The sequence below is a fragment of the Theropithecus gelada genome, chromosome 1 (assembly GCF_003255815.1).
Source record: "Theropithecus gelada isolate Dixy chromosome 1, Tgel_1.0, whole genome shotgun sequence".
NCBI classification, from domain to species: Eukaryota; Metazoa; Chordata; class Mammalia; order Primates; family Cercopithecidae; genus Theropithecus; species Theropithecus gelada.
In genome coordinates, this window is record NC_037668.1 from 9,521,134 (window position 1) to 9,544,777 (window position 23,644).

Below are 23,644 nucleotides of genomic sequence, written 5' to 3' on the forward strand. Positions count from 1 at the left end.
ATCATAAGTTACCCACGAGTCCCTCCTTTATAGCAATAACACCCAAGAAATGGTAGTCAGAAATGAAGGAAGCGTTTACTTTAGGAAAGCTCTTAAATTCTCAATTATCTTAACCTCTGAAGACTGCAGGGCTTTCAATCTGCATCTCTCCAGGCAGTAGCTTTTGTAGTCAACCCACTGTTTCCAAGGTCTGTTTCTACCTTCTCAGGGATGTGTCACACAGGGTTTGTCTCTCCCAAAGTGTTGCTTTCTCTACTGCCACCTGGTCATCCAGCCAGAACATGGGAGGGAGTATGGCAGATTTTGTCATTTCTTTCAAACGGGGAAAAGGGAGGATTGGAATAGTGTTTCCTAAAGTTGTGTTCAAGGCCTTGGCAGTTTCTAGCATTACAGGAAAATGAGAAAAGTTTTGGGTCTTGAAGTATGGTGAGCAACAACATCCTATGTAGGAGCTAAAGGGAAATTCCAGAATCCTTCCTTCATTTGCCCCAAGTTGGAGTAGGAAAGAGGCACACAGCCGTGTTGGCAGCTAGGAGAGCCATAGGATCCCAGCTCCCATCAGCTTGCATCACGGAAGTCTGGAGTGAGGACCATGTAAACTGAACGGCAGGGCCCAAAGTACAGAGTCCATACTGTTAGACCTCATTTGGAGATTTCTGGAACCTTACCAGGAGCTCCACGTGCTTCTTCAGAGAATTGAAGAACACAAGAATTACCACATGAGCTCAAAACATGATCCATCCAGCCTAGAAGCTGCTTTATCGTGAAAACTCCAGAGACGTGTTATGGCAGGGCATGCTGCCCCCAGAGCCTCAAACCCCAGTGTCTTTAGCTATTGAGAGGATTTCCAAGACCAAAGTCTCCATAATTTGGAAGAGCCCTTCTGTAGCATAAGCTGAGGAGAAAAACAGAAACTGAGAAGAAAACTAGTTATTTGTGGAAAATCTATTTGTACAAAGCCCTGTGATAGGTTCTTTTACAATAAGCACCTTTAAGACTCTCAATAACCCTGTGAATTTGGTAATATTACTGCCCATTTTCCAAATGAGGAAACAGAGAATTAGAAAGGTCAGGCCCTGTGCCCAAGGCCACATCACTAATAAGAGGTAGACTGAGATTTTCTTCAGCCTTTGCATTCAGTTAACTAATTGCTAAATCCTAGGGGTTCTGCCTCTTAAATTTTAAGTCTCAAATCAGTCTCCTCTTTGCCAGTTTTATTACTATGAGCCTACTTCAAACCTTCACCATTTTGGTTTGACTATTGCAATGACCACTTAAAACTGGCCTTTGTACATGTCTCACTACCCCTGCTTTCCCCTTCCCTTCCCACCCCAGCCACACATCATCCTTCACTGTAGCCATGTTTTGCTCATACCACCCGCTATAGACTATCTTAGTAAAGTCTTTTTTCTTCCTTTAAGTCTCAACTTACGGCATCACCCCCTATGTGAAGCCCGCCCCGATATCTCAGGCAGACTTAGAAGCTCTTCCCCAGTGCAGTACCTTGTGCATGGGTTCTTCACAGCAGTGGTTGCATTGAGCAGAATTGGTCCTTTAAGTGTCTATATCTTGCCAGACTATCAGCCTTTTATAGACAGGGACCAAGCCTCTTTTCATCCATTTATCCCCTGCCCTGACAGTGTCTTGCCTACAGTAGGCACTCAATGAGAACTTGTAGAATAAAATGAATGAATGGAATGAGTGAAATTTTTAAATACTTACCAAATCAAAGAAATGGGTAAATGAAATTTTAAACAAGTTATCTCCGACTCAAAAGCTACACTAATCAAAGAATCTTGAATCATTACTAGAATGTTAGATTTCTCTTGTAAACATAAAAGGAATTAGAAAAATAACTATAGAATAAACACTATTTGTAAAGTTTGAATTTCAAACAAAGTAATATTATTACTCACTTCAGGTACAAAAGGTATACACAGAACCATAATACATTATATTTATGTAACACTTCATAGTCTTCAAAGGATGTTTATAGACTCTATTTCATTTGAACCTAACAGCAATCTAGTAGGGTAAAGCAGAGGAGGTGTTTATTATCCCAGTTTTTCAGATGAGGAAACTAAGGATCAGGGAGGTTAAAGTGACATGCCCAAAGTCACACAGAGGCAGAAATAGGACAGATCCCAAGAATTCTTTTGTTTGTTTGTTTGTTTGTTTGTTTGTTTTGAGATGGAGTCTCGCTCTGTCGCCCAGGCTGCAGAGCAGTGGCGCGATCTCGGCTCACTGCAAGCTCCGCCTCCCGGGTTCCCGCCATTCTCCTGGCTCAGCCTCCCCAGTAGCTGTGACTACAGGCGCCCGCAACCGCGCCCGGCTAATTTTTTTTTTGTATTTTTAGTAGAGACGGGGTTTCACCGTGGTCTCGATCTCCTGACCTTGTGATCCGCCCGCCTCGGCCTCCCAAAGTGCTGGGATTACAGGCGTGAGCCACTGCGCCCGGCCTTTTTTTTTTTTTTGAAACAAAGTCTCACTCTTGTCCTCTAGAGTGGAGTGCAATGGCATAATCTCAGCTCACTGCAACCTCTGCCTCCAAGCACTTCTCCTGCCTCAGCCTCCCGAGTAGCTGGGATTACAGGCGCCTGCCACCATGCCCGGCTAATTTTTGTTCTTTTAGTAAAGACGGGGTTTCACCATGTTGGCCAGGCTGGTCTCGAACTCCTGACCTCACGTGATCTGCCTGTCTCGGCCTCCGAAAGTGCTGGGATTACAGGCATGAGCCACCGCGCCCAGCCTAGATACCAAGAATTCTAAGTGCAAGTTCGTCAGTCTTCTCTAATGGGTGACCTCTGATAGCAGGCTTTGATCATTCCATTGACAGTGAAAAAGTACAATGATTATCATTCTCAGGAACTTCTAAAATCCCCTCCTGACTACAGGCAAAAGGGTCCCAGGTATCTTAAGAGGCCAAAAGGTTTCAACCTTTTTAAATGGTTAAAATGGCAATGGTTTTAACCATTTTAAAGAGTACAATTCAGTGATGTTAAGCTCACAATGTTTTGCAACCATTACCCCCATCTAGTTCCAGGACTCTTTCATTACCCTGAAAGGAAATCCTATAACTATTAAGCAGATACTACCCATTCTCCCTTTCCACCCAACCCCTGGCAACGACAAATCTGCTCTATTCATGGATTTGCCTTTTCTAGATATTTCATATGAATGGAATCGTACAATATGTAGCTTTTTGTGTCTGGCTTCTTTTATTAGCACAATATTTTCAAGATTCATCCATGTTGTAGTATGTATAATCATTTCATTTCTTTTTATGACTGAGTAATATTCTGTTGCAATATACCACATTTTGTTTAACCATTTGTCTGTTGATGTACATTTTGGCTGTTTCCATCTTTTGGTTATTGTGAATACTATTGCGATGAACAGGGTGTGCAAGTTTTTGTTTGGGCACCTGTTTCCAATTCTTTTGGGTGTATACCCAGGAATGGAATTGCTGGGTCATATGGTAATTCTGTGTTTAACTTATTGAGGAAACACCAAACTGTTTTTCCTCCTAGAGTTATTTTGAGGATCAAATGAGCCAACACATTTGTTAAGCTTTTAGTATAGTTCCTGGCACATAGCAGGAACTCAATAAATCATTACCCAAAGATATAATTCAAATTATACACAAGTTATCAGCAATAGAGTACATCTGCTGTAAAATGTGTCATATGTTGGAGGGAACAAATAGTTCCTGCTCCTGATTTTTTGTGTGAAGTGACCTCCATTATAATAACATTCCAAACCTCTTGCTCCATCCCCTTTCTCATTCCTTTCAGAAAAAGAGGAGTGATTTACCATCTGGAAGGCCAAAGTAGGCCTGTTCTTGTCAGTCCATTTTACTGTTCCCTTGGGATCTACATGCCTGTAGGGAGCATGTATTCTAATCTCCTCTACAATTCTGTGCCATGAAGTTTTAAGGGGCACACCCCTATATTGGAAGTCTGAGGCTGTTTCACTCAAAGATTGGCATGGCAGATGTAGTGGGCAAATTTAATCTTAGGGCACAGTACTAGCAAGTATACTCACTAATGGAGCCAAACCACCTTTTCTAAACACCTTCATGAGTAATAAAGATTATATTTTTGATTTACAGTTACCTTGTGTATCTTACACAACTGCTTCCATCAATGAGAAGAAAGGGATATTGCATATTGTTTCCCTCCAAAAAAAAAAAAAAAAAAAAAAACCCTGATATACCCAGGTAAATTAACAAGGCTGCTTCAATCCCCAAGTTCTTCTACTTCGAATCTAAGTAGGTTAAAAAACAAACTTTAAATTGAGGTCAAATATAATGAGTGACTATTTGTCTTTTTCAGAGAGTTTTTTATTCTTTGATCTTGGAAAAGTTAAAATTAAAATAGAAAGGCATTGGGCTATTGTGTGGTATTATTACAGTAAACCTTGATATAGAAAATGCTTTGCAAGCAATTCTCCATTGTGGAGAGCCTTTATTTCAGCATCCCTATATTCTTAAATTACCCTTGAGATGGCATTTGTTTTCATTTTTGCACTTAATAGAGCATAATATCACATTCACTCTTTTTTCTCCTGGGGTGAGTGCAGAATTGATAAGTAGTGAATGTCTTCTTTTTCATTCCATTCAACAAACATTTATTGGGCACCTGCTATGTGCTAGACACTGTGCCAGGCATTCTGGGGGAGACCAAAATGTGTATCCTTCAGTTTCATAGGCAAACGGCTTGTAGTCTAGTGGCAAATGAAAAAAAATGATACTTGCATAAGTATAAGGCAAATTTTAGCTGATTTGGCTTTAAATGGGTTTCAGCCATTTGGTTTGGATGATTAAAATCTAATACATCTCTACAAAGGAAATTGGATTCAGAATTTTTATTTCATTACTATTCCCATGCTAGTTATCCTCCCTTCTGTCAGACTAAATTTCTCTCTTCTTTTGGAAAATGACATGTTTTCTACAGTTGCAAACGTATTCCAACCTATTCAACTAGTTTATTAGCTTATTTTATCTTTATGAACCAATCCTTTAAGCAGCTTAATTGACTAATTTTTTGCTGCTATTATATTTTTTAGACAGGTAATGGGCAACATCAGGCTAGTGAATGAACAAATTAATGGATAAATAGAATTCCAGACTGAAACTCAGAAAACTTGAATTTTAGTTTTATCCCAAATATATCCTTTAGAAATTCCTTTCCCCAAAGTTACTTCTCAGGGTTTGGGATCACACTGTCTAAATTTATGTGTTTGTTAGGTAGATTGAAAGGAGTGGAAAACAACACCATCTAGAGTATTTATGTCCAGGAAAACCTAAGTATGAACATATTTCCATAGATGGATACATTGATCCATTGAAGGCCCAAATGAAACGTGGCTGTAGCAAAATGATTTAAATGGGGCTATGAAACCAGGCTGCTCAGCCTTGAATCCTGACTCTTTCCCCTGCAAGCTGTGTGACCTTGGACAAGTAAGGTGACTCGGTTTCCTCATCTGTAAAATGAGGATAAATCATATTGTCTGCTTCGCAGATTTGTTTTGGGGAATAAAAGTTAGTTAATATTTGCAAAGTATTTAGACCAGTCCCTGGCACATGGTAAAAACTCTGGAACATTAGTTGAAATGCAGTCATGAGTTTGGGATACAGAAAGAGGGCTAAAAAACGGTGCCCCAAAGGACATAAGAAGGTAGAATGAGGTGGAATGAAATGAAACAAAAGAATGGGCCGAATGAAGAGAAAGTTGTAAATGAACACAAGGCAAGTGTTTGGCTCAGAGAAAGTAATGACTCCATTGCAGAGTATAGAAAGAAAGGATCAAAACCTTTTTATTTTCTTTTCTATATGACCTTGTACAACTCACTTGACCTCCCTGTCCTCTAATTCCTCCCCTGCGAAAAAGGTAAGAGGCAGTAGAGAGTAGTGGTTAAATACCAGCATCGCCATTGACTAGCTGTATAACCTTGGGCAAGTTGCTTAATCTCTCTCGGCCTTAATTTCAACTGTTTCATGAGCATATTGATAGTTCCTAATGTTGGGGCTCAGAAAATGATACCCCAAGCATGGTGCTTTGGCATGCTGAGTACTTTGAAGTAAAGGAGATTGGAAGCCTCAGAAGCAGCCTCAGAACAAAGGTTTCTCCAGTCTTCTCCCGCCCTCCAGTCTCTTGCCCCTCTTTCTTCCCCAAAGTGTCATAGAAACCAGAATTCCTCTTCCCCAAATCAAGTCATAGAAACTAAAACCTTCTCCCCCAAAAGAAAACCATAAAACCTAGATATTTCTCTAACTTTCCCCTGCCTTTCTGTGTAGGAGCTGGTCATAAAGAAATTCTCTGACTTATTGTGTCTGATTGTAGATTATAAGATCCTCATTCCAGAGTGGTCCTGCCCCGTGTCTGGGAAGAAGGAACGCCACACGGAAAGACCAAGAAGAATCCTAACAGACAGGCCTTCCTGGGTTTCCCCCTCAGTCTCCTACCGTTAGATCAGACCTCTTTGGTCCAACCACATTTCTACATGGCTGTCCATTCTTCATTGAATCTAAGAATAAAAATGAATAGTTTTCCCTGGGTCTTTGAGTCTTCGTTTCTGAAGGCTCCTATATCAGGTAAAACTTTGATTAAAGAAATCTGTTGTTTTTCTCTTGTTAACCTGTGTTTTGTTGTAGAAGTGTCAGGCGTCACCCTTACGATGGGTGAGGAAAGGTATCAAACAAACACTCAAGAGGTCTCAGGATATCAGTTCGAATGTGAAAGCATCTTATACACTTCAGAGGCCTCCACCCTATAAATATTAGAGATTATGATGGCTTTGAAATTTGTTTACTGTTTTCCATTTAGATAGTGACATGGGCTAAACATTTTCCTTCTGTCTTCATCCACCTGATTTTTAAAACAAATTGAGAATCTCGGTCAGTAGTGAGATTTCATAGCTTCTATCTCTCCTCTCTGTGGGCTGACTTCCTAGCTAATTCTCTCCCTCTGGATAGCTGTAAAAGCAAGAACTACTGCCAGGACAGCTCTTATCAAAATATTTTAGCACTTCTGCATCTGGTCCTGGCCATAAAATAGAAGTGAAGAAACACTTATGTAAAGCTTTCAGAGCTGTGAAGGAAAAAGAAAGCTCTTATATTATTGGCTCTGGTTCATATATCTCCAGGACAGCAAGGAAAAAAATAACTCAGATTTAAACCAAAAAGGCATTCAGTGAAAGAAACTTAAAGATATGACATGAGCACCAGCAACTAAGATAAACAAGAGAGCAAAAAAGAGTCAATGTTGTTGAGTGAATTATCTTTCCCCTGAGCTCCGTTCAGCTCTGTGTACCAAGTAAACTAATGAGCTGGGCCAGTGGGAGAACTCAGTGATCCATATGCTAACAAATCAGCTTCTGAGCAATTGTTCCCACCCTTGTCCGATTGCTGTGCTGGCAGCTCACATCCATACCAGTGGGTCCCCGGGTCCCGAAACCTTTTCCTCCTCTGCAGTCAAGTTCTTTCTGTCCCAGCACTTCTCATGATCAAATAGGAAATGGATAACAAAGACAGCATTCATTTAATATTTACTGGGCATCTACCATTCTCCAGGCACTGAGCTAGGATCTGGGGTATGCAGATAAACTAGACAAAAGCCTTGCATTCAAAGAGTTTTCTTGAGTGATGGGAAAGACAACAGCAGTTAAGATGTGGCAAGAACTAAGGAGGTGGGATTCCCTGAGCGCACAGAAAAGGGAGTTACTGTTCTCTCCAATGGAGGCGGGAAAGACAAAAGCCTTAAAGTAGCATTTCTTATATATCGACTGTCTCTCATAATCCTCATGACATCTCTGACGAAAGGGATATGATTTGTATCACTTTATAGATTAGGAAACTGAGGCTCAATGTAATTAAATCACTTATTCCATGTAACAAGATGCTGAATCTAATTCTTAATCCAAAGCTTCTGCTCTTTCCAGTAACCTTGTTTTGTTGACAAGGATGATAATGCTGGTGGGATTCAAAGGAAAGGGGAAAGGGTAGGTAGGAAGCACTAGCTGAAATTGTGAGTAATTTCATGGCAGAGAGGGAGGGTAACTGAAAGAAACAGGGAGGAGTGAAGAGAGAGATTATATGAAGAAAGAGAGACGGCAGCATTGGCGTACTGAAGCCTGCCCTAATCTACTCTCACATTCAGCAATTTTGCTATCTGGTTGTTATACCCTTGGCAGCTTAATCCACAATGGTGGGAGTATTTATAGGACAGAAATTGGCAAATCTTACAAATTAGTGTGTTTCTGTCTCCCAGAGACCCAGTTAACCAGCACACCACTGGTGAGAAGGCTGGGAGAGCACGTGGATAGCTGTGGAAGCATTTACAAATAGTAAATTTCTTCTGGGGGAAAACTGAAGTCTTAAGTCATACACATCCCATCTGTTCACATACCTCTATTTCTAGTGATGAAAAAAGTGCGCTGAATGGAGACACTGGTGTGTAAACGCTAATTGATTTCACTCTTTCACATGCTGTAATAGTCAGGATTCTTTGGATTGCAAGTGACAGAAACCAGTGTAATTGGCTTGATTGAAAAAAGGGGTTTATTTGCTCAGACACCCTAATGAGCAAGTCCAGGGAAGGAGTTGACTTTAGGGATTCCTAAGAGTTAACAAGTGCTGTCGGTTGTCAGCTCTAGGTTCTTTTTCTCCCTCTCCATTTTTCGCCCTTATTTCTGGATGTTTGCCTTGTTCTTTCCAAATGCATAGATGCTTTCTATGCAGAAGTAGTGCAGAGAAGGGGGTCCTGAGTAGGAAGGGATGAAATGGTGCAAGGCATTGCCAAGCTTGCATCACACCAGCTTGGTGACCCCAGAGAGAAGAGACAGCTTTTCCCTTCTAGCATCCAACTCTGTCTCAGGGCACCATTGTGATAGTCCTGGCTTAAGTCATACACCATGTTTGGGTCAATCACTGTGTTCAGAAGAATGGGATACTTTGATTGGCTATACCCGGGTAATGTGCATACCCCTGACTCCAGGGAAGGTAGGATTCTGTTTGGTAGACCTGCCTGGATTAGGGTAGGTCAAGAGGGTACAGTTACTAGAAGAAGTGAGGGAAAGGTGGACGAAAGCAAAAGATTTCCTTTATATCTGCTAATATTATTTTTAGAAGCACTAACATTCTGGATCTTTAGGATACCTTGAATGAGGCACTTAGATGACACGGGGAAGAATACAATCATTTGACCTTATGGTTATCTCCCTACAAAGTTGATGTCTTTTGAATAAAGTCCAAAATCCTTGTGAAGTCCCAATGAGATCTGGCCCCTGCCCACAACTATATTTCTAGCCTCCTTCTCTATCACTCCCTAGCCACCCTAATTCTCCCTTCATTTATGCCACTTCAATCACACCGGCTTTCTTCCTGTTTCTAGAAGAGACTGTTCATTCCATCTCCCAGCTTTTCAATGACCATTTACTCTGCCAGAAATGCTCATCTCCTAGACATTCCCATGGCTCGCTCCTTCTCATAATTCATCTCAAATATTACCTTTCAGAAAAGACTTTTTCTTAACCACCATGTACATACTCACTGTTGCCCCAACCATAAACAACTTCGATCTCATCATTCTGTTTTATTCCACTTGCATCTAGCACCGTGTCATGTTTTTTTAAATTAATATGTTTCCTTGTTAATTGACTGTCTCCCTCTACTAGAAAGTAAGCTTAATCAGAGAAAGAACCATGTCTGTGTCTTATTCTCCAATGTGTCCCTCTGTCCTAGCACAGTGCTTCATTCATAATAGTGCTTAACAAATAACTGTGTGATGAGCAAATAAACAGAATCGCATGTATAGTTGACCCTTGAACAACACAGGTTTGAACTGCATGGGTTCACTTATACACAGATTTCCTTCCACCTCTGCCACCCCTAAGATAGCAAGACCAACCTCTCCTCGTGCTCCTTCTCTTCAGCCTACTTAACTGAAGATGGTGAGAGTAAAGACCTTTATTATGATTGAGTTCCACTTAATGAATAGTAAATATATTTCTCTTCCTTATGATCTTTTCTCTAGTTTACTTAATTGTAAGAACACAGAATATAATACCTATAACATACAAAATACATGTTAATCGACTATTATGCTATCAGTAAGGCTTCCAGTCAACAGTAGACTATTAGTAGTTAAGTTTTGGAATCAAAAGCCATACACAAATTTTCTACTGCACGGGTGGTTGGTTCCCCTAACCCTCACATTGTTCATGGGTCAACTGTATTATTCTACTGTTATCAGCAGAATGAGTTTGAGGCAAGAGAAGAGGTTCAGGATTTATGGGTTATTAACTCAATGTTCTTGAGGCATTTCCCCTGTCTTCTATCCTGCATTTCCTTCCACTTAAGCTGCTCAAAAGTAAATGATAATCACTTTATGGCCAAAGCTAATGACATCTCTTTGATTCATCTTATCTTGATCTTTCTGTTGCCTTTGACACTATTGCCCAATTACTCACTTGATTTTTCTTTTTCTCAGTTCAACTTCCACAATTCTACAATATCTTCTCCTTCCTGCCTTTTCTGCCTTTCCTTATCTCTCCTTTCCTGGCTTCAGGTCTTCCCAGTAATCCTGGGCATCTATCAAGTCTTAGTCTGTTTTATTTGCATATTTATCATCATGAGAACACAGATCAGCCCAAAAACAACTTCTAGAAGCGAAAGGATTTACAGGATCAAGAGCTCTGTAAACCAACCAAAAATAGGAACCATAATTCTCAGTGCTGTTGACATAAACTTATAATGATTTTTCCAGGAACTTTACTGTCTAAATCATTTATATAGTAATGAGAATGGATTTAGGAGTATTACCAAGGAAGTTATCAATTTATTCACAAAATCTGGTGTCAGAAGATATTACTTTAATGCAAAGGGAAAAATTAGAGATGAAGATGAATATTCATGCCTAAAGTTCTTCCTCACAGTCTTATTCATGATTTTAAAAATAGTACCAGAAGAACCAATGTTCAGTAAAAGAGGAATAAATAAGATACCTTTAGACATCATGATTGTTTAAAATATTTAATGTGTGGAAAAATAGTCTTGCTATATTGCTGAGTGAAAAATGGAGAACACAAAATATGTAGGAAGACAGAAGAACAAAGGGCAGACTTTTATGAGTGATTTTCAGTATGTCATTAGATATTTTTATATTTTTAAAATATTTTATAAACTGTCCACAGTAAGCAAATATGATTTTATGAAACTATTAATTTTCAAAAAGAACATATTACTTTACAACAAATACCTTCGATAGGCTGGGCGCGGTGGCTCACGCCTGTAATCTCAGCACTTTGGGAAGCTGAGGTATGTGGATCACCGGAGGTCAGGAGTTCAAGACCAGCCCAGCCAACATGGCAAAACCTCTTCTCTACTAAAAATACAAAAATTAGCTGGGTGTAGGTGCGTGCCTGTAATCCCAGTTACTCAGGAGGCTGAGGCAGGAGAATCGCTTGCAACCGGGAGGCGGAGATGCAGTGACACTGCACTCCGGCCTGGGTGACAGAGCAAGACTTTGTCTCAAAAAATAAAAATAAATAAATTAACACCATTGATACATTTATTTGCATGTATAGTGTATTTCACAATGTAATTGTTAAAAACATGGCTTTGGATCTTTTTTTTTTTTTTTTTTTTTGAGACGGAGTCTCTCTCTGTCGCCCAGGCTGGAGTGCGGTGGCCGGATCTCAGCTCACTGCAAGCTCCGCCTCCCGGGTTTACGCCATTCTCCTGCCTCAGCCTCCCGAGTAGCTGGGACTACAGGCGCCCGCCACCTCGCCCGGCTAGTTTATTTGTATTTTTTAGTAGAGACGGGGTTTCACCGTGTTAGCCAGGATGGTCTCGATCTCCTGACCTCGTGATCCGCCCGCCTCGGCCTCCCAAAGTGCTGGGATTACAGGCTTGAGCCACCGGACCCGGCCGGATCATATTTTTTAAAAAGACAAAATATACACAAAGTTCTGAGAAACTGTGCTCAATGCGGAGGTCAGGGGTGTGTGGGTCCTCATATAGACAGGGTGGAATAACTGCAACTGCACTGAGGAGTTGTCCATCAACCGTCCATGTGGAAGGAGCAAGTGGCAGGGTAAAATCTGGAGTCAGCTTTTAAATTTCTGTCAGTGAAGCTTGGCCTTGTTTAATTAGTGTAGGAGATTGTTTGTAGATAGTGGCTTCCTGAATTTTACAGGCAAGCCTCATGATGAGAAAAGAATTGAAATTACAGATGATGAGATAGATATTTAATAGACAAGAACAGCTGATATGTAGAAAATGGGATGCTGATTCAAAAGTTGAAACGCATAATTTAATTATTAGTGATAATAAGTAAATCTTTACATCCACGAACAGAATAAAATACAAATTACATAGTCAGCACAATTCAGGGCTTGCAAGCTATGAGACTAATGTAAAATAATAAAGGACAGCAGCTAAGTTAATTGACCATTTCCATGTTATTAATTGGAGAATGATATGGCAATCATTTAAATGGAAAAGAACCATATTTTGTGGAAAATACATATTAACCATTCCAGATACTTCCTTCAGTAAAATATTTTCTTCCTATTATCAGAGTATTTTTATTATTGGTGCTCTTAATATTTAAAAAGTATGCAATATATCTGGGCCTTAATTTTCTCATCTGTAAAATAAGGGTGTTGTGGCACTGGTTTAGTACTTCATTCTATGAGAGTGGTACTGCAAAATTTTCATAAATGTTTTATTCCATTTCATGGAAGCTGATGTTGACCAAGACTGTGATCATTATCCATATTCCTAGATTTCAGTTTCTGTTTATCAAACAGTCTTATTGATCTTATTGGTAAGCTTTATAATTAACAAATAGTATACATTCAAGCTTATAAAATAATTATATTCTGATGTTTCAAAATGGTTTTACTTATTGAGTTCTTTGTAAGATTTCGTTGGGGGAAACATGGTTTTATTGCTTACACAACAACAACAAAGTTGAAAAGGACAGAGCTTCAAGGTTTGCCTGGCACTCAGACTCTGAGGGCATATCACAAGCAGCATTCTCAAGCTTGTAGGTCCAATAAGTAGTAGATGCAGGCTTTGCCCTAACCTCGTTCATCACCTCGAAATAATACCCTTGAAGGACCAGGGCCCATTCCCCCACACCACTTTCCACTTTAAAAAGTCACTCAAGGTCGGGCGCGGTGGCTCAAGCCTGTAATTCCCGCACTTTGGGAGGCCGAGACGGGCGGATCACGAGGTCAGGAGATCGAGACCATCCTGGCTAACACGGTGAAACCCCGTCTCTACTAAAAAAAAATACAAAAAACTAGCCGGGCGAGGTGGCAGGCGCCTGTAGTCCCAGCTACTCGGGAGGCTGAGGCAGGAGAATGGCGTAAACCCGGGAGGCGGAGCTTGCAGTGAGCTGAGATCCGGCCACCGCACTCCAGCCTGGGCGACAGAGTGAGACTCCGTCTCAAAAAAAAAAAAAAGAAAAAAAAAAAAGTCACTCAAAGGATCTAATCGTCTCTTTGCACTTTTAGAACTGTCCCATGAGGGAAGAAGTTCATGCTATATATTTAGGTGAAAAAAGCAAACTACAAGGCAATACGAATACTTCCATGTATTTTATAAAAAATATGTAGCTGAATCTAGACAGATAAGTGCTGGAAAGATATAGATTGTGTTACCTTTATAGATGCACTAGGCGTTATGTGAAGCACTCTTTTTTTAACTCATGTTTTGTCCTCAGTCTCTCAAATGAGGCAGATATTATTATCATCTTCATTTTACAGATGAGGAAACTGATGCATAGCAATTATTTATAAAAGTTACCTTACAAATGCATGGAAAAAAATTCTGGAAGCATTTACTCTAAAAGTTGTAAGACTATGGGTGATGTTTGCTCTTTTGCCTGTGTATAATTTCTAAAAAGAGTTTGTATCACTTATGTAACAAAATGAACAGGGAGACTATCAGTTCCCACCTTCATTTTCCCATTTTCTCACTTGGCGTCTGAGCAGTGGAGGGCTCGGGATCACAGACTCGGCCCTGCTTGGGAATGGGACAATGATCCATTAAGACTTGCAGATGGTTCTCTGCTCTATGTTATATGGGATGGTAGCAATTTTTATTCAGTTGGAAGGAAGGGATGGGTGTGATGGCTCACGCCTGTAATTTCAACACTTTGGGAAGCTGAGGCAGGAGGATCGCTTGAGCTCAGGAGTTCAAGACCAGCCTGAGCAACAAAGTGAGATCCCGTCTTTCCAAAAAAGTAAAAATTAGCTGGGCATACTTGTGCCTGCCTGTGATCCCAGCTACTTGGGAGGCTGAGGTGGGAGGATCACTTGAGTCTAGGAAGTCAAGGAAGTCAAGGCTGCAGTGAGCCAGGATCATGCCACTGCACTCCAACCTGGGCAACAGAGCAAGACCATGTCTTAAAAAAAAGAAATCCATTGGCAAGAAGAAGTGGTTACAATAACTTGGAAAGAATCCTTGCTCTAGGACACTTGCATTTTACTAAGGGTGAACCTTCAACCTGCCCTAGCAGGCTAGGATCATTCCATCAGAGCCAAACCCCAGATAAGTCAGGCCTACAGAAATTGTGTATTCATCTACCTGGGTCTATGAGAACCAGGGAACTAGTGCTAGCTCGTGCCACTATTCTGTTGAACTGCTTATTTTTTTGTGTGTTGTTAATCTGCATTAAGTATCTGTGTTTAACATCTTTAATGAGATTATAAATTCCTGGGTGGAAGTGATGTTCTGGGAAATATCTCTTCATTAAACATAAATGCATTAAACGTAAAAAGTGTTTGATGAATGATACTTGAATGAAATGGAATCAAATATATATAAAAAATGGTAGACTTTGGCAATTTGGATTATTTTCTGTAACAAATAAATCAATAAACAAAAAATAGAAGGGTCTTCCCTTTCCCTTCCCTTCCTTTTCCTTTCCCTTCTCTTCCTCTTTCTCTTCCCTTCTCCTTTCTGAACAATTCCATCCTACATCCATTGTATGGGGCAGAGAAAGGTAGACATCCATTCAGATGGGTGACCTGGTGTGGGATGTCAGAACCCAAAGGGGATGAGGTCTCTACTCAGGGACAGGGGCAGCAATGGTGATAAGAGATTGGCTATATACAGGGGAATTGATCTAATAAAAAATACATTAAAAATAATGGGAACCAAGCTTCTCATTGTTGTAGAAGAGAGTCAGAAATCAGGAAAGGGAGAAAACTAGAATGAACACTGTGGTGTTGAATTGATAGTGGAGATACCAGTGTGAACTCATGGATTTCAGTAAATATATGTAGATGTATTTAAATAAATTTAAATTTAGATGTAAATGTGTTTATGTATATCTTTGTCAATAGGTGTGTGTCTGTGTGTATATTCCTTACCTAAACACTTTTCTTTGTTGTGTTTTCAATTCCACATTTAATTCATCTGGGATTTATTTTTATGTGCAGTATGAGATGGGTGCTACATTTTTTTTGACCAAATAGCCAGCCAATTTTCCCAACACTGTTTATTAAATGATTCACCTATCTCCATTGATCTGAGATACTTCCATTCTGATACGCACATATTAGGTTGACTGAAAACATCTTAGAAAAGCAACATTGATCTTGTTAATGATAGAGCAATGAGACACATCTCCATTTCTCCTGCTCTGACATCTTGGGCATCAATGGCCTGTTTCCAACTGAGTGTTCAAAAAACATCCTGAAGGTCAAAACTTCCCAAACTAAACTGATCCCATTTGTCTTCATGAATTCCTGACCTCAGAAAACAACATCAGCAGCAGCCTAACTGCCCAATGATCTTTCAAATACTCTGACCCTGTCCTCCCCTCTCACTGTTAAATCCCTTCCTTCTTTGCCTGTTGTCTGCAGTTCCCGAGTTTGGACTTTTCCCCTGAGCTATTATGATTATATTATATTTATGTCCAACGTAATATTGAAAATCTTTCAAAAATTGAAAGAATTCATGAGAAAATAAAGCATTTGGTCTGTTTGACAGTCAGGGCTGATTTGATGAATCTGAGTGACCAGATCCCATCTAATCTACCTTTCACACTGATTTCTGAATAATAAATAGAAATAATAAGTAAATAAATATAATATAGTCATATGGGCCTGTGCTTGTGATTCTGCAACTCAAAAACCTTCAAGTCTATGAGTTGTCATAAAAACCATAGCTGAACATCCAAGGTCACTGGGATTGACCTTCCAGGTGTTCTTTCTCCTACCTGACTTGCACTTTCATCACTTGTGTTAAACTCTGGTTCTGGAACATGCCAAATATTTCCACAATTTTCCACTTTTTTGCCTTGCATGGAAAGCTGCCCCTTTCCCCTCGATCAATAATTATATTATCTTTTAAGGTCCAGCTTAAACAGAGCCCTCTTCCATAAAGTGTTTGCCTAATCCTCCAGTTGGAATTATTACTTACCACCTGTTTTCAAAGCACTTTGTTTGTGCTGTATTGTACTACGTGTTTCATTATGCTTAGAATGGAAGTACTATAATCTTAGTTTTCAGATCCAGATTTTAGCCCCTGAAGCCAGGGCTGCATCTTTGTTACCTCTGACCACTGCCTATAGCTAGCAGTTTTAGTACACTCACTTTGGCACCTAGCTAAGTGCTCTTACCCCTCTCCTCCTCTTCCCTCCCCTTCCCTTCCCTTCCACATTGATTTAATGAATTGCAATGTATACCAGGCGCTATTCTAGTACTTAGGATACTGTGATGAACCAGACAAAGTTATTGTCCTTATGAAGCTTATATTTCACGAGGAGTCTTAATTAACCCTTTCAAGAACCCTGTGACATAGGGGCCATTGTAAATTATTCAGGAGTGTAGTAACATATTTGGTAAGTAGCATTACTGGAATTCAAACTAGATCTATGTGATATCGCTTGTCCCTAGCACCACAGCTAGTTGAAATATTTGTGGAACTGGGAATAAGTTTGGTGCTTCAAGAGGATTAAATAGGATACTTCTTCAGATGCTGAACTAAGAAGAAAACAATTATGTGTCACTATTGAAAAAGCCATGACCCCCTTTGCTCTCTCCATATGCTCAGGAAATAAATATAGAAACCAAGTCTTATAGCCAAGTTTGATCTTCAGTTCTAACTGAGGGCCCATGTTGCTTTATTACAGAAAGTTGAAAAGAAAGAGAAACTCACATTTGTTTGAGGTAGATGCATCTACATATTTTATTTTTAAAAAATCTTCATAGAAACAATGCAAGGTAGATATTGCTGTCTCCATTTCTACAGGTAGAGAAACAGAGGGGTTAAATAACTGTTAAAAATCATGGCTATTTCCTGGTATTATGTTTTAAACAGGAATTTTATAAGCCATATATAGAACTTATATCAATTGAATCATTTTAAATGTACATGGAGACCATTCTATTTAAAGGACTCCTATGAAAGGTAGATTAATTCAATAAATGGTAATGGGATTTACTGACTTGCCATTTTGGGGTAAAAAAAAAAAAAGACAAGTAAAACTGGATCCTTATATCACCTCTTATACCAAAATAAATTCCAGATGGATCAAAGATTTACATGTAAAACATGAAATCACAGACGTCCTAGAAGAACACATGGATGCATATTTTTATAATTATAGAATGGGAAAGACTTTAAAGCCCCGGCTGGGCACGGTGGCTCACGCCTGTAATCCTAGCACTTTGGGAGGCCAAGGCAGGCAGATCACCTGAGGTCTGGAGTTCAAGACCAGCCTGGCCAACATGGTGAAACCCCACCTCTACTGAAATACAAAAATTAGCTGGGCATGATGGCAGGTGCCTGTAATCCCAGATACTCGGAAGGTGGAGACGGGAGAATTGCTTGAACCCGGGAGACAGTGGTTGCAGTGAACTGAGATTGCGCTGCTACACTCCAGCCTGGGTGGCTGAGCGAGACTCTGTCTAAAAAAAAAAAAAAAAAAAAGTGTGTGTGTACATATATATATATATGTACACACACACACACATATGTATATAACCCCAAGCCCAGAAGTTATGAAAGAAAAGATTAGTAAATTTGATTATATAAAAGTTTGAATTTTGTATAGCAAACTTTAGTCTCTTTAAAAACATAGGCAAAGGCAAAAAGAAAAAGAGGAGAAATATTTTCTTTCACTTTTTTTTCTTCTATCCTTTCTTACCTTCAAGGAAAGAAGAAATATTTTCTTTGGTTTCCAGACCTTAGGTAGATCTCACCAAAGGACTGCTTGGGTTTTTGAAGCCAAATTCCTGCTAGTAATGCAGGACTGTATGAGCTGGCCATGTCTCATGTGACAAAGTGATAGTTGCCAGCCAATCAGAAACAGAATTGGGGATCAGTATCTATCCTGGACTGTACGTTTCCTGCAAGTCTCAAATTACAACAGAATTCACAAATTACTACCTAGAGACTTGATGGAGGAAAATAATGTGATTCACTGCTTGAGGCTTCAAAAATGGAAAGAATGAATGTGGAAGTAAAGCATTTGGCCTGTTTGACAGTCAGGGCTGATGCGATGAATCTGAGTGACCAGATCCCCAGGGCTCCCTGTCATTCCTTCTTGAAGCTGGGTTTCAGTCATAGAAGAGGGAAGAAAAGCAAGAATGAAAGGGCACGTGAAATCTATTTGATTCTTGGTGGAACACTAGATTTTCTGTGCAAAGTGGTGCTTTACTATTTTTAAAGGATACTTAACTGACAGGAAGCTATAACTGAGTTTATGTGACTTTTCTCAGCAAAATTATGGAACATCTCAGTTTAGTAAACATTGGGGACTGGGTTAGAGGGCTATAGGGGACTTGCCATGTATTTGTGTTACATTTATATTTGCCAAGTGCATATCCTCTCTTAAGCTCTTTCTGAGGCAAAACAAATGTGAGCTTATTTGGAATGAGCAATAGATATTTTATTTTGTATAGCTGTGCTTCTATTCTCCATAGTTCCACTAGTATTTAAGTTATTTTCTAATGAGACTTTCTGCATTATGCTGAAGCTTCGCAATAGGAAGACGGGAGTTTAGGAAGTCCATTGACCAACCCCAGCCTGGTCACCTTTGCTTCGTAATGGAACCTCAGTGTTTGTCATTGACCCAACCCAGTCTAGTCACCTTTGCTCTGTGATAGAACCTCAGTGTTTGTGGGGTGTGTGTCAGAGTGAGAAAGACGGATAGTTGAAAGAGGGGAGCACAATCAAAGAGCTCTAACACTTTGAGGCCCAGGTAGCTCTGGTGTGGGATATCCTTAAAGGAATATGACTCTGGTAATCTTCTCCTTTGCATTTCAAAAAAGATTAGGCTGGGTGCAGTGGCTCACGCCTGTAATCCCAACACTTTGGGAGGTCAAGGCGGGCAGATCAGTTGTGGTCAGGAGTTCGAGACCAGCCTGGCCAACATGGTGAAATCCTGTTTCTACTAAAAATATAAAAATTAGCCAGGCGTGGCGGTGGGTGCCTGTAATCCTAGCTACCCGGGAGGCTGAGGCACGAGAATCGCTTGAACCCAGGAGGCAGATGTTGCAGTGAGTCAAGATTGTACCACTGGGGCAATACAGCAAGACTCAGTCTCCAAAAAAAAAAAAAAAAAAGATTAGTAAGCTGTCATAGAACCCTGAGAATGAGACATGAGACAGTGGAAACCAGGTGGATCTTCATACCTAAAAATGTGAATAGGAAGACAAGGGTGAGAAATTCCCAAGCACACCTTATCAAGTTGGGCAATTTCTCAGTGCCAGCCTCATTAGCAAGCTGGAGTGGATGTGTACAAACACTCACATTACTTCATGGAAACAGTTAAACAGTGGAACCCAGAAACGTTTGGACTTAGGGCAAATCAGCAAGGGGACAGGGTGAGGGCAGGAAGAGTGCGCTCAGAGATGTTGCAATTTGGGTATAAATGCCCATGAGGCCTCCCAGGCAAGAGAAGTCTGAATATTGTTACGTTTTAGGGTTCATCCAGGATTTTCCTGAGTCCTAATGCTGTACACCTTTGTTGCAAGGACAAATTATTCCCTCTAAGAATTATGGTCATCTGGTATTTGGAAATGGTGATACTGTAGGAGGCCTAATGCATGGAAATGGGTGTGGAGTCTGAGCTTGTCTGTGACTGCAAGTGAACAGTGAAGAGCCTGAAATGAAAAATACCTGACAGGTTGCTTGAAAGACCCTGGAAAGGGATAAAATGCTTGACGAGTTTTTTAGGAAGGGGGAGGAAGCAAATGTAGCCTTACTAGAGCTTAATAACTTGCACCCCTGGAGGGATGTTGGGAAAGTATCTGGAAACTAATCTTTCAGCCCTGTGTTTTTTTCTCTCTCTCTTTTGAGATGGCGTCTTGCTCTGTCACCCAAGCTGGAGCGCAATGGCACGATCTCGGCTCGCTGCAACCTCCGCCTCCCAGGCTCAAACGATTCTCCTGCCTCAGCCTCCCGAGCAGCTGGGACTACAGGAGCATGCCACCATGCCCGGCTAATTTTTTGTATTTTTAATAGAGATGGAGGTTTTGCCATGTTGGCGAGGCTGGTCTTGAACTCCTGACCTCAGGTGATCGGCCCACCTCAGCCTCCCAAAGTGCTGGGATTGCAGGCGTGAGCCACTGCGCCCCGGCCAGCCTGAATACTGAATTTCTGTACAGACTGAAGCTATTCCTAGATCAAGATAGACAAGGAATGTCAGACCTGACACAAGTCCTTAAGTAATAGTTCACCCAGTGGATTTAAACCTAAGCAGGTCATGTGTCATATGCATATGAGCTCAAGTTCTGGGACAGACATGGTGGAAACCATGGAGGCCAGGGGCAAAAGCTAGGTGTGTTTCTCAAGAGTATCACCACAGCAGCCCTGGGAGGAGAGACATTTAAACTCTGGCTAAGGAAAACCTGTGACACTTCAAAAACTGCATGTATCAGAAGTGAAGTAATAACAGCCCCAAACACAATCCTAACAATAGCTTACATTTACTGATTGCTTACGAGGCTGCAGACATTGTGTGGAGCACTTTACAAGCATTATCTCATTTAGGAAATGGAAGGGGGTTGATGGAGAACTTTAGAGGCTTGACATTTGAGGTCATATATATCCTAAGGGATGTGGTACTTCAATAAGAGTGGTAAAATGTTCAAGAACTCTTGAGCTGGTATGTGGAAGTCCTATAAACTGTAGAGCTGTACAGGTAAAATTGCTAAATTATCAGTGAACACATTTTTTAAAAGCTTACTTTTTAAAACTGGAAATCCTGTGATGGAAGGTGGTCAAGAAGAAAGCATGGATTAGACTCTCTGTGAACAAGCAATTATTGAGGCTGCCTTGAAAAGAACACTTCAATCAAAGCTCCAGCTGCCAGTCCAAGGACAGGTTCCTACTTCCCTCCAGCTGCCAAGACTTGAGACAAGCAACATGAAATGCCTGTCCAAATCAGGGGGGAGTCACCCAGACCAATTGGGACAGTCACTTAACTGCTAGAAAGGCAAAGCCTTTACTTCACCCTAGGGCTCCTGAGAAAGCTGGTAAGTGGCCTCTTGCCAGCTTCAAGGGTCAGTTGGCCAAGAAAAAAAAATGTGAAAGAGGGTGCCCATAAAACAGCTAAACAAAACTGTGCTTTCATGGACGGTGTAAAGAACAAGGCTATATGCAAACAGAAAACGATCAGGATGAAAACCCATCTTTACTATTCCCAAGGTAAACTAGCATTATAGTGAGTCAGACATGGCAATGTGGGCCAGGATATGAACTGGTCCTATCACAATAGCAGTCCTTAGGCATGTAGAGATTTAAGGATATCAGACTGGAGTTGGAAAAGGAACATGGAGAGATTTGGGGTTCAAGTAGTGCAGGAAAGTGAATCCCAAGCAATGATTTCTTCTCAGTCTCCCCATGACCTATACCTGACCTACCTCTCCTCGCAAGAATCTGATGGATTAGGGTTTGTGATTTTGGCATAAAGGTTACCCCAACCCGTGTTTTTTGTGGGAGGACAGAGTCTTGCTTTGTTGCCCAGCGGCACAATCACAGCTCAGCGGCACAATCACAGCTCACTGCAGCCTCAACCTCCTGGGCTTAAGCAATCCTCCTGCCTCAGTCTCCCAATTAGCTGGGACTACAGGTGTGTGCCACCATGCCCAGCATTTTTTTTTTTTTTTTAAACGGAGTCTCGCTCTGTTGCCCAGGCTGGAGTGCAGTGGCAGGATCTCGGCTCACTGCAAGCTCTGCCTCCCGGGTCCATGCCATTCTCCTGCCTTAGCCTCCCAAGTAGCTGGGACTACAGGCGTCCGCCACATCACCCGGCTATTTTTTTTTTTTTTTTGCATTTTTTTAGTAGAGATGGGGTTTCACCGTGTTAGCCAGAATGGTCTTGATCTCCTGATCTCATGATCCACCCACCTCGCCCACCTCAGCCTCCCAAAGTGCTGGAATTTCAGACGTGAGTCACCACGCCTGGCCACTAATTTTTTTTTTAACTCATTTTGTTGCTCAGGCTGGTCTCAAACTCCGGACCTTAACCAATCCTCCTGCCTCAACCTCCCAAAGTGCTAGGATTACAGGTATAAGACATCACAAGCAACATCCTTAAGCACTTTGGAGCTGTGGGTAGGGTTCCAAAGAGTTGAATTTCCAGAAGGAAGGGAAGAAGTGGATGTGGATGGCAGTGGCTGTGTGCTTGAAATGGAAAGACAGGACTGAGAGGTGAAGCAGCTGGACTTCCTGGGTGGTGTGGGGACTTGGAGAACTTTTCTGTCTAGCTAGAGGATTGGCAATGCACCAATCAGTGCTCTGTGTGTAGCTAAAGGATTGTAAATGGACCAATCAGCCCTTTGTAAAATGGACCAATCAGTGCTCTGTAAAATGGACCAATCAGCAGGATGTGGGCGGGGCCAAATAAGGAAATAAAAGCGGCCACTAAGCCAGCAGCAGCAACCCACTCGGGTGGCCTTCCATGCTGTGAAAGCTTTGTTCTTTCGCTCTTCACAGTAAATGTTGCTGCTGCTCACTTTTTGGGTCTGCGCTACCTTTAAGAGCTGTAATACTCACTGTGAGGGTTGCAGCTTCATTCCTGAAGTCAGTGAGACGACAAACCCACTGGAAGGAAGAAACTCTGGAAACATCTGAACGTCTGAAGGAACAAACTCCGGACACACCATCGTTAAGAGCTGCGCCACTCACTGCGAGGGTCCGCGGTTTCATTTTTGAAGTCAGCGAGACCGAGAACCCACCGGAAGGAATAAATTCCGGACACACAAGGAGAAGCTGCATGAATAAGAACCTACTCCAGTTTATTACAAGTACTCCCTCCACACTGTGGGCAGCATGTTGGTATCACAGAGATCTGGACATTATCTTAACCCACCCCTGCAGCCCAAAGCCTACAGGAGATAGGCTTGGAAAGGAGCCAAAGGCATCTATTGGGTCCCCAAGAGTAAACTTAGAAATATTAGAGCATTCCACTGCTAGGTGAAAAAAGAGATTAAGGGGAATATAATTCCCTAAAAACAAATGTCCCCTTTCTGTCAATGAGACTAAGTGGCCTTCAGGGAGACAGCATAAAAAAGAGTTGCATAGTCCTTTTCGCTCTAGGGGAAAAGTTTGCGAAGGTTGCATTACTTGGGTAAATGAGATCACCTGAACTAATTGCTAATTGATAAATGACAA